Source organism: Protopterus annectens, chromosome 10.part0 (assembly GCF_019279795.1).
Source record: "Protopterus annectens isolate FY-2018-M chromosome 10.part0, PAN1.0, whole genome shotgun sequence".
Taxonomy (NCBI): Eukaryota; Metazoa; Chordata; order Ceratodontiformes; family Protopteridae; genus Protopterus; species Protopterus annectens.
In genome coordinates, this window is record NC_056744.1 from 1451493189 (window position 1) to 1451504679 (window position 11491).

The 11491-nt window shown below is 40.0% G+C and overlaps 1 protein-coding gene across 1 annotated transcript in view; it reads left to right on the forward strand.

The window, feature by feature from the left end:
- The window catches only part of LOC122813646 (calreticulin-like), a 218447-nt gene that overhangs the window by 33608 nt on the left and 173348 nt on the right, over positions 1-11491 (forward strand). The window lies entirely within an intron of this gene.

An 11491-nucleotide genomic window follows, 5' to 3' on the forward strand; every position in this document is an offset into this window, starting at 1 on the left:
GAAAGCGGGCTTGGTTTTTAGCCCAGTCGGACATTACCATGTTACTAAATGTAAATAAATAAATAAATAATAATAATCACTGTACAATTTACTCTGATGAGGGATGGAGACATCCACCCTAACTCTGGACCCACTCTTCCCACAAGCACCCAGCCCACTATCACCTTCATCATATGGCCAAATTCAAGGTCCCCTAGCTCTCTCCTGACCTGTCACCTAAACATCAGGAGTATAAACAACAAGGTCCATAATCTTCATGCCCTTCTAGCCACCTACTCACCTGATGTGCTATGTCTTACAGAAACCTGGCTAAAACCAGGAAGTAAAAATGATGAGGTTATCCCACCAGGGTACAACATACTTAGACTAGACCAAAAAAACACCAGGAAAGGTGGAGGAGTAGCAGTTCTGTTCAAAAACACAATAGATGTTACACTAGCCCCACAACAACCCCCCTTGTTCAATAATGCAGAAGCCCTAGTTAGCAAAGTACAGCTTAACAAAAGTAAATCTATATTCATTGCCTGCATTTATATCACCCCAGGCAACAGTGCAAATACCCTAGAAGACCTCCTCCAGTGGCTTTCCAACACCCCCCCATGAAACCATGGTGTTAGGAGACGTTAATATTGACTGGAACAATTGTTCCTCTGAATCTCCCACCACCCATATAAACCTTCACGGCTATAACCAACTTGTATCCTCACCCACCAGAATAAATAATAAATAACTACAAAGGCAGTATCCTAGACTGGATTCTTATCAGCAATCACCCAGACCTGTATAACACGGGTACCAGATGATATAAGTGACCACCTACTCACTTACATCATGAAGCATAAAGTAGATAACCACCACCAAGTTCTATATAAATTTATCAGAAACAACAAGAACTTTAACTCCACTGACTTTCGGAATGAACTCAGAGCATGTAATTGGGCCATACTTAAAGAACTTCCACTAGTTGATGCTGTAGCCTATTTTAATTATAAATTCCTCTCCATTCTAGAGTCTCACGCTTCTATCTGCATCCTCAGAGCCAAAACTAAGACTGCCCCCTGACTCTCTAAAGTAACCAAAACCAAAATCACAGCAAGAAATAAAGCATGGGACAAATGGCGCACCTCCAAAGACCCACTTGACCATATTAAATTCCGACAACTAAGAAATTATACCAAAAAAGCCACACTGTTAGACAACAAAAAACTTCTAGCAACACCTTCAGCAAAAACACCAGAACAAACCTCAAAAATTTTGGGCAGACATAAACAAACTGCTCCACCCTGGCCAAACCTCCACCCCCACCCCCTCAACTTGTGACCTTAAAACTCCAGAGGAAACTGCTAACATCATTAACAATTTTTTTACCAAAACCATCCAATCACTAGCTAGCCAACTCCCCCACCAGCTCCTTTAAAAACTCCTCCACAACCACTACCCCACTCCCTTTTGCCTTTCAACCTGTATCTACATCCACCATCTAATCTCTAATTAACAAACTAAAAGCCCACTACCCTGGCAGCTGATCTCCTCCCACCAGAATATTTACAAAAAGGGGCAGATGCCATTGCATACCCTGTCTTGATCATAATTAACCACACCTTGACTGAAGCCACTATCCCCTCTCTCTGGAAGGTTTCCCATGTCATTCCCCTTTATAAAGGAGGGAATTCTTTAGACCTCTCAAATTTCTGACCAATAGCCACACTATCACCACTGACCAAAATTATGGAAAAGTGCATCCACAACCAATTAATGCACTGTCTCACCCAAAATAAACTACTGGCCAACTCTCAGCATCGTTTTAGGCCACACCACAGCACCACCTCAGCCCTCCTATCCTTCTCTAACTAGCAACATCAACCAAAACAATAACAAACTTACCAGAGGTCTCTTCCTAGATCTCTCTAAGGCCTTTGATATGGTCAATCACCAACTGCTTCTCCATACCCTGAAGGAACTGTCACTGAATAATAGCTCTATTAAATGGTTCCAATCTTACCTGTCTGATAGACAACAAGCAGTTTTATGGCAGAATACCCTATCCACACGTCTACCCATTACTCTAGGAGTCCTCCAAGGCTCCATACTAGGACCACTACTCTTCTCAGTCTTTATTAATGACCTACCCACCATCACTCCCAAGGCCACCTGCATCTAATATGCGGATGACTCTACTTTAATATGTACCTCCTCCTCCTCAACTGAGCTTATGACCCTAACCCAGAATACTTTCAATGATGTAGAAAAATGGTTTGTAAACCATCAGCTTCTATTAAACCCCAACAAAACTAAACTGCTCATCTTTTCCCAACCTGCAAATCCCTCACACCATTCTTTACTGTAAGTTCTAACAATGGCACAATTATATCCCCAGATAATCACACAAAACTCCTGGGCGTCACAGTCGATAACGCCCTAAAATATGATATCCATGTCAATCAAACCATCAAATCTGTCAACAAAAGACTGGGCTCCCTATACAGGATCAAACCCTTCCTCACTCCTTTTGCAAGAACCACTATCGCTCAGTCCCACCTACTATCTACCCTCCTCTATGCCTCCCCCCTCTTCACTAACCTGAACCAAGCAGCCCTTACCAAATTTGCTAGTTGTTACAACCATATTGCTAGATTTGCTACAGGTGCTACCTCTAGGACCCACCATTGTATCAACCTAACTCAACTAGGATGGCTGGAATGGCCCAGTCTTCTCCAATACAACCAACTTGTAATAACTCACAAAATACTATATCAACCCGAAACCAGCACTAAATAAGATCATCAAGCCATACAGCAACCTGAGGTCACTACGCTCTGCTGACTAACTACTGGTACAAACAACCAAGAGCATAAATGTGGCTGGGGATTCTCTGTTCCCCAACTCAGTATGCAAAACTTGGAATATGCTACCAGCTGAACTTACTCACCAATCCTCCTTAACCCAGTTGAAAAAAGCCTCAAACTACACTTACAACAACATTGGTAATGTCCCTGCTTAAACCCCAACTAATCACCACCCGCTGTTACTGCAAACTGTCCCAAAGCATTTCAATCATATACTCTAATAAGTGTATGAATTCTTGAAGGGACTTAGCCCATAACTGCGTGTATTATTGTCTGAAACTGAAGCCGCATGATTTTGATGTTGTCTACTATGTTTTATCTAAGTTTGTAACCCTACTGAAAACTGCATATTATACTTATCTCTAAATGTTTGTATTGTTCCTAATGTATTTGTACTCTGCTTTCTGGAGCTTTTCTCCCTGGACCTCTGCTGAAAATGGACATATATCCAGTCGGACTTTCCCGGCAAACAAATGTAAAATAAAACAAATAAATAAATAAATATTGGGAGTGCTGCAGTACAACTTCCTGCCACCAGCACATTGTAGCTTAAATGCATACATGTCTCTGCTTGCAATATGAAAACAGTCCAACAGCTCTATGTAATATGTCCCCACTATGGCTCTCTAATAAGCAGGATAGTAGACAAAACCTGGTCAGTGGCCAGTAGGTGGGAAAAAAAAAACGTCATCAGGCCAACTTTGGCAATAATGTTTCTAACTGCCTTTAAAGCTGCTATATAACTTTGACTATTGTTAAAAAATTAATCTTAAAGTGCTAGAAACAGCTTCCCTCTGTTCAAAATGTGAGACCAGGTCACCAGTCATGCTCTGCCACCATGTTTAGTCAGCCAGTTAAAATGGCCAGTTGCAAGAGTCCAAATTTGTAATGAAAGAAGTGAAGCTAGGATGCCTGCAGCATTGTATATACTGTTCTGCTCTTGGGTTTTTTGCCTTACGTTGTACCGCCTGCTGACATGAAAAGCTGATGTCATCTGGTGCATGTACAATGCCACTATGAGGAAAATGCCCCAAAACTGTTGTGGCGCATCTCTCATTTGCCCATGTACCTGCAGCAGCAGCAGCGGTGGCCCTCCTTTATTTTGTATTTATTCCTTTACTATTTGTTGATGGGTTGGTGGGCTGGTCTCTTGACTGTTTTCAGCCATGACCTAGTCTCTATCAAGCAGAGCAAATATGCAACAACAAATATGCAATGAAAATGCCAAGTACATAGCAAAATGGACAAATAATATAGAACATAAACATACAAGAGAACAATAGATATAAGCAAAATTATTATAAAAAGCGACACTTAAAGGAACTATCATTATATCATATGGTAGTTCTCTTTATATACAGTATTAATTATTTGAGAACTGATGTAACAATTAATGTGGTGACTTGGTAGATAGGTATCCATAGTCCCAGTATCCCCAGTGAGGATCATGAACTTGTCTCGTGACCTGTATATCTCACACCTTCACCCCAGAACAGATAAAAAGATAAATGCCACATTATTCCTCTTCCTCCAGCCAGCTCAAGCAGGTACCTTTTTTTACCTGGGACATATTCAGAGCTTACTCCCTCTAGACCAATGGAGTTGGCCATCCTACATATTTGAGAAAATATAAATTGTTTTTCTTCCATCCTATTTCTTTTATCAGCAGACTTTAAAGAAATAGCAAAGTTCTATACTTAAAGTAACAAGTTAAGTAAAAATGTAAAGTATAGTATACCTATCAGTTGTTCAGGACCTTCATCAATATTAAGTAGTGAAATATGCAGAAAAGCAACATATAGTCTAATAAGATCCATAAACGTAACATTAAGGTATATTGGTAGTTGATTTATTGTAATTATTGCATTTTACTGAAAAGACAGATCACACTGAGATAATGTTTCTTTTACAGCAGGGGCCCTAGATGAGACCTTTACAAACCAGGTGCCTATGCATTATGGTTTGCAGTACTGTGTGTCTTAATTATTTACTTACTGTCATAAATTTAGCTTTTTTCCTAAAAAATGTTATTGTGAAGCAAAAACAAGTGAACGTAAGTATTGGTATGTTGGTACGTGGAGCCATTAAAAAACTGACAGGTGTTAGCCTTATCTATGACGCATTCTCACATAACAACTACTTATACTTACTGAATTGATGTTAACTATACAGAATTCTGGGATTTATATTGTTTAGTTATGTGAGTCGAGAACTATACAAAATTCCCTAAGGCAGTCTGCAATGATGTCACAAGCTGCAACTTCAAATAAATCAAAATTCTTTTGTGCTCAAAAGTTCACACTGCGCCATTTTAACAGTGAACAATGGCATCATGAAGCATTGAAAGTTAAACAGTTATGAAACACAGAAGCAGTTTAATTTCCAGGAAATAAATAGTAATTAATAAATAAATGTTCAAAACCACTGGGACAGTATCTATGTGTGTCTTCAGTTTCAAAATGGCAGGAAAGACCCAGCCAAGCTAGAATCTTCACTGCGTAATACTTTAAACTTCCTGTAGTGGAAGGCTATGGGATATATACAGATGACCCCTTAAGAACCTAACAGTGTTTCATCTGCATGGTTCTGAATGCCCATGACTTTTTTCCTTTTTAAATCCTTATTGGTTCATTCAAGCCAATAAAGCCAAACCCCATTAGCTGTAAATATGGAAGTTTCATCCTTTTTACTGACCCCATCACAACAGCAAGCTAGAAAATAGACTTCCTCCAGTAATTAAGCATCTGATTCATGAAGAAGAAAACCATTTCTTTTAGTGGAGAAGTGGATCCATTTTTTTATCCTTGCAGAAGTATTGGAAGGGTCATGAGAGTTTACCAGTTCTGTCGGTCTGTGTTTAGTGAATTTAGGAAAAAAGCACATAATTGTGTACCCCAGAGTGCATTTGCATACATAATACAAATACTGAGTCCCAGGGACACAGTTGCATGACATTTGGCCCTGTGCTTGAGGAGCAAGTGCTGTGCCTACATTCAGAGTATGTCTCCACCAAATGTATGCCTTCTTTCCTGTTTGTGACTTTTATAGGCAGAAATATCAGGGTACAGCATACCTCCCTACCTCTTAGCACAAGAAATCTGGAGAGAGCCATAAATAATGCGGGGGACAACAGCCAAAGATAGGGACAGATTTTAAATACTGCTCTTTCAAACTTAGAACCTTGCTAGAATAACAGGTTTTCCATTAGCATGCATTATCTGAAGGTTATGAAGTCCAAAACTCAAATATCAGTGATTATTTAGTGACTTCAGTCCTCAGTGATTTGCCAGAAAGCCACAAAATTTTATGATGAACAGACCAAAAATATCAGCCATTCTGTGAAAATCTGGACAGTTCAGAGGCATGGGGTACAGTCAGAGTCTGAAGAGTATCCAGTTTGGGGATATGAGGCCTACATCTTTGTTGTATTTTGATGGTGTCATGTGTTTGTACATGAACTCCCTGACTCCCTGTGACAGCTGACATACTGTTTGGTACTATATATGTCAAACTGCAGTAGCTCTAAGCAGAATCTGAATGCTGTTATTTATATGTAGTTGCTAGTTGCTGGCACACCACAGACACATATATGTATATAGTAATCCAGGCATGTTTAGCTTTTGCATTATGTTAGAGTCATGTGTTCCAAATACATGAGTATGCGACTATCTGTACATATTGGCTGTGGCTGCAAGTCCTTAATTTAGCAGGTGCGGTGTAAGATATATGGCCCTACCATCTTTTGAAAGAACTTGTAAATTATGGCAGTTATATATAACAAAGCCGTATGGACTGTACCTGGATTTATCATACACTGCATATTTTGTGTACTGCTAAGCAACATTTTTGGGAACATTTGCTTACAACGTTCTATTGGATATAGATGTTTCAGACTCATTTTGCATTGCATTGCATTTTTATATGATGTTGACATTGCAGCTTGTACAGTCTATACAGCTACCCTCCAGCCAGTCATCATAGCTGTTGTTTGCTAATACTCCAAAGAGGTCTCTGAATAATTTCTCACTGGATTCTTTTGATGCCTTATTTTACAATGTAATTCTGCTCTGTTGTCTTAAATTGGGATGTGCTGACAATCTGTTTCCCCCTAGTGGCTTATATTGAATTCCTGTGAGTTTTGCAGCTGTCCCATGGCCTGGTGGTGGTGGTGGTGGGGGGTATATTGCTGACTACAGGCCAGATAACCCTGATTAGAATTATGATTCTTTTTTTTTCCAAACACCTTTATTGAATTATCACGTGTGACATGGGCAAATTTACATTCATATAAAAGTAATCACACTATAATTAACATAACAAACATTTTACTTCACATATAGGTTCATAGGTTCATAGGTTCATACTAGGCTATCTGCCCTAGGGCATTTATAAGCCTAGCCAGAATGTGTTTGGCTTTCGCCACCCATTTTAAATTTATTTTGCTATGCCCTTTTTCGAGGTTAGTATACTGTGCCTCTGTCTAACAGGGACACAGAACTGATACCCGGGTAAACCTACGATCTCCCATCCACTCAAGAGTCAATGAGGAACTCTGCCTAACCTGGACTGGGATTTTATTCCAGAGTGAAGGGAGCCTCTGGGTTATGAATCTATCCCTCCAGCATGTCCTATTTATTTCAGTGCTGAGGTTCAAGTCTCTCGAGCGCGTAGCTCGATGGGATTTGTATTTTCTGGGGTGCAGCATGTCCATTAATTCCGGGTTGGACATGGCTTTATACGTCAGGCACAGATTGCCTCTGAACAGGCGGTATGCCACTGAGTAGAGCTGGAGTTTCTTTAACCGGGCAGCATATGGCATCTGTTTGAGCCCTTTGATCCTCTTGGTGAGGTACTTTTGGGGTCTTTCCAGTTGCTGCAGGTGTCTGGTAAGGTACATCCCAAAAGGGGCATTGTACTCAATTATGGGCCTGATGAGGGATGAGTAAAGAGGCACGATGACCTCCCTTGATCTAGATGTGAATCCCTTCATGATTAGGTGGGCTATATAAAATGTTTTTCTAACCACTTTGGCCACGTGGTTGTCAAATGAGAGATTGCTATCAACTTGGGTCCCCAGGTCCCTAATTACTTCTTCTGTACTTAATGGATTACCACCTATGTGGTAATTTGTGGGCACTTTGTTTTTGCCAAAGGGGATGACTATACACTTTTTGGCATTTAGCTTGAGGCCATGGCTCTGGCACCAGTTGTCTGTTTCTATGAGGCCCTTTTGGAGGATGCTTGTGTCGGCTGGAGAGTCGATTATGGCACCCAGTTTGCAGTCATCTGCGAACTTGGTCAGCCACAGTCCTTCCGTGTTGGCCTGTACCTCTGAGAAATATATACCGAACAAGAGAGGTCCCAGGACTGAGCCTTGTGGGACATCACTTGTAACTGGTTTGGAGTCTGACATGGCTCCAGCAATTCTAACCATGTGGGTTTTGTCCTTGAGCCAGTTTGCAATCCATCTAGTGACATACGGGTTTATATTTAAGCTGGTGAGCTTATCTATAATGCCCAAGTGGGGTATTGTATCAAAGGCTTTTGCGAGGTCCAGGTAGGCTGTGTGGACCACCTTCCCCTCGTCAATGGCCTTGGTGACTGTTTCAAAGAAATCAACCAGGTTTAAGAGGCAGGATCTGCCCTTAACAAAGCCGAACTGGGTAGGATCCAGTGTCTGTAGGTCCCCAATATCTTTATTTATGAGGTCCATGATGATCCTTTCCATAGCTTTGCAGACCAAGCTAGTCAGGCTTATGGGGCGATAGTTTCCAGGATCCATTGAGGCACCACCTTTATGGAGAGGGACCACTATTGCTGTACGCCACTCTTTGGGCACATATCCTATAGTAAGGCTGAGATTGAACAGTAGTTTTATGTTTGGGTTTAGCTCTTCTTGGAGTTCATGTAGGACGCAGCCCGGGACACCATCTGGTCCCATTGATGCTGTGTTTTTGCTTTGGAGAGCGGCTCTTACCTGAGCATCTGAGATGTCAGGGGCAGCACTCTGCTGGGATAGATATTTGCCCTTTGGTGGGGAGGAGGGGGAGTTTGCTGAACCTGTCAGCTAGGATGTTGGCAATGTCTGTGGGTTCGTGTATTTGTTGTCATTTTGGTCTAATTCTGAGCATATCTGGGAATTACCACACAGGTTCCTAACATAACTAAAGAAAGCCTTGTGATTATCCTTAGTGTCCTGTGCAATTTTTCTCTCGAAGCTGACCTTAGACAATTTTATGAGTGCCCGTAGTTTTTTGCTAATACTGATCAGTGATGCCTTCCCTTTTTGGGATTTTGCTCTATCATTTAGTAGCTCCCTCCTTCTATTGTATAGTTTGTTTATGGCTGGGGTCCACCAGACAGGACGTCTGCCTTTATACTGCTATATATCATATAATCTAAGCAACAGTACATCAATTATTCAATTCCTGCTTAGAATAATGTTTCTTGGTAGAGATGACTTGTAGGAAGGCAGGCATGGGGAGACATGGCCTGCATGCCCCTACTGGGGTTGGGCAGTTTCAGTGAGAGTCCAGCTACTCCTGCAGTATAACCTACTGACTAGGACATGTACCTTGGCATATTCCCATTGCAGGGAATCTGAACCATAGTGAGATAAACATGGCTAGAGCACGTGCTGTGGAACTGTTCCTCTGCTATCTGTAGATAAACCATTTATTCAGATGTTATTTTGTTAGAGGTCTAACATATCATTTAGGGGAATAAATTCTGCATTTTTATTATGCATTAAAATGTAATGTGGCAATGCTGTTTTCACAAATTATAGACGGTCACCAATGTTTTATTTGTGATTTGTATGTTTCATCAAACATTGCTAAAAACAAAGGTAATTGCTAGAATTATTATCAGGAAAAGACCTCTATTGGCTTTAAACCATCACAAGCAAAAGTTGTACGTCACAAAAACAATAAACTGTGTGTGTGGTTAAAACAAGTAAGCTTTATTTCTTACACTAAAACTAGCACTCAAGCTACAGACTTTCTATGTTTAAACATAAAGCATTAGTGGCACATTATACAGCAAAAAGTCTCTTTATCAATACATTATTCACTAGATGTAAATCAGGAAACTACACATGAACTTTAGCAAATTAGCCCTGTAATGATTACAGTACCTGAATGCACATGGCCATATGATAACTACAGATCCTTCATTTATGTAGTTTACTGAACATGAGTAGTGTTTTTAGCATTTCACAATGAAAGAAAACTAGTATGACAGGTAGGAGAGAAGAAAATACCAAGTTCACATGAACATGAAAACCCTAATCCATTACCACCTCATTATTCATGCTTGGAGTTTCTAAGGCTTTTGAAAATTTAAAGGTGTACCTAGTCATTTCTTTTGTCAAAGGTCCTGTGTAACATCTGTAATAGGGTAATCCATAAAATCATGCTAAATAAAACAAAGGATGTTAACACCCTCATCATTATAGTGACTCCATACTGAAATTTTTGTCACCAGGGCTCACAGATGAGACATTTCCTATGTTATTCAGAAGTTCAAGATTATGCACCTTCACTTACATGATTACCTTGTGTAATATATAATGCCGGGGCTGTTCACTGCATATATGCACCATACCGAGACTGTTCAGTGCATACGTGTACCTTCACTTACATGATTACCCTGTGTAATATATAATACAAGGACTGTTCAGTGCATGCGTCTACCTTCACTTACATGATTACCCTGTGTAATATATAATGCAAGGACTGTTCCTTGCATGTGTGTACCTTCACTTACATGATTACCCTATGTAATATATAATACAAGGACTGTTCCTTGCATGCGTGTACCTTCACTCACATGATTACCCTATGTAATATATATAATACAAGGACTGTTCCTTGCATGCATGTACCTTCACTTACATGATTACCCTATGTAATATATAATACAGGGACTGTTCAGTGCATACGTGTGCCTTCACTTACATGATTACCCTATGTAATATATAATGCAAGGATTGTTCAGTGCATACATGTACCTTCACTTACATGATTACCCTATGTGATATATAATACAGGGACTGTTCAGTGCATACACGTACCTTCACTTACATGATTACCCTGTGTAATATATAATACAGGGACTGTTCAGTGCATACATGTACCTTTACTTACATGATTACCCTGTGTAATATATAATATAGGGACTGTTCAGTGCATACATGTACCTTCACTTACATGATTACCCTATGTAATATATAATGCAGGGACTGTTCAGTGCATACGTGTACCTTCACTTACATGGTTACCCTATGTAATATATAATACAATGATTGTTCAGTGCATACATGTACCTTCACTTACATGATTACCCTGTGTAATATATAATATAGGGACTGTTCAGTGCATACATGTACCTTCACTTACATGATTACCCTGTGCAATATATAATATAGGGACTGTTCAGTGCATACAAGTACTTTTACATGATCGCCCTGTGTAATAATATAATACAGGGACTGTTCAGTGCATACATGTACCTTCACTTACATGATTACCCTATGTAATATATAATACAGGGACTGTTCAGTGCATACATGTACCTTCACTTACATGATTACCCTGTGTAATATATAATATAGGGACTGTTCAGTGCATACATGTACCTTCACT